Below are 1,131 nucleotides of genomic sequence, written 5' to 3'. Positions count from 1 at the left end.
TTGGACAATCTACTCCTGTATTGATACTGTCTGAGAAACCCAAGGAGGCTATGAGTCAGATCCATCTTGATGGCAGTGAGTTTGTTTTGTTTGTCTTTTATATTCATGAGTGATATTGGTCTGTAGTTTTCCTTTTCTTTTCTAGTGGTGTCTTTGCCTGATTTTGGTATCAGGGTTATGCTTGCTTCATAAAATGAATTTGGGAGGATTCCATCTTTTTCTGTGTTCTGGAATAGTTTGAGTAGGATTGGTGTCAGTTCTTCTCTGAATGTTTGATAGAATTCTCCATTGAAACCGTTGAGGCCAGGACTTTTGTTTTTTTGGTAATTTTTTTTTTTTTTTTTAACGAACCATTCTGCTGCTTCTTTTGTTATGGATCTTTTCAAATTTTCTACTCAGTCTGTGTTACATTAGGTAAGTAGTGTGTTTCTAGAAATCTGTCCATTTCTTCTAGGTTTTCAAATTTGTTTGAATACAGATGTTCCTAGTATCCTGATACTTTTATTTCTGTTTGTCCTGTTGTGATGTCACCCATTTCATTTCTTATTCATATTATTTGCATCTTCTCCTTCTTTTCCTTTTTTAAGTTTGCCAGTGGTTTGTTGATTTTACTAATCTTTTGAAAGAACCAATGTCTAGTCTTTTTGATTTTTTTCTATTCTCTGTTTCATTTATTTCTACTCGAATCTTTATTATATCTTTACTTCTGGTGACTAGGCTTTTTCTGCTGCTCTTTTTCTAATTGTTGGAGATGTTAAGTAAAGGTGTTGATTTTGGCTCTTTCTTCTTTTTTGATGTATGATCTATTGCTATATATTCTCCTCTGTTCACTGCTTTTGCTCTGTCCCAAAGATTTTGATATATTGGGTTTTCATTCTCATTTGTTTCAAGGAATATTTGATTTCATTTTTTGTTTCTTCTATTACCTAGTTATTTTTGAGGATACTGTTATTCAGTTTCCATGCATTTTCTTTTTTTCTGTTGATCTTCCTATTGTTGATTTCTAATTTTATAGCATTGTGAACTGTGGAGATGCTCTATAGTATCTCAGTGTTTTTAAATTTATTGAGGCTTGCTTTTGTGACCTATAACAGAATCTACACTGGTGAATGTTCCATGTGCACTGGAAAT

The sequence above is a fragment of the Orycteropus afer genome, unplaced genomic scaffold (assembly GCF_000298275.1).
Source record: "Orycteropus afer afer isolate SDZICR_OR568_19922 unplaced genomic scaffold, OryAfe1.0 scaffold00109, whole genome shotgun sequence".
Lineage (NCBI taxonomy): Eukaryota > Metazoa > Chordata > Mammalia > Tubulidentata > Orycteropodidae > Orycteropus > Orycteropus afer.
Note: the sequence above shows the minus strand (reverse complement) of the source record.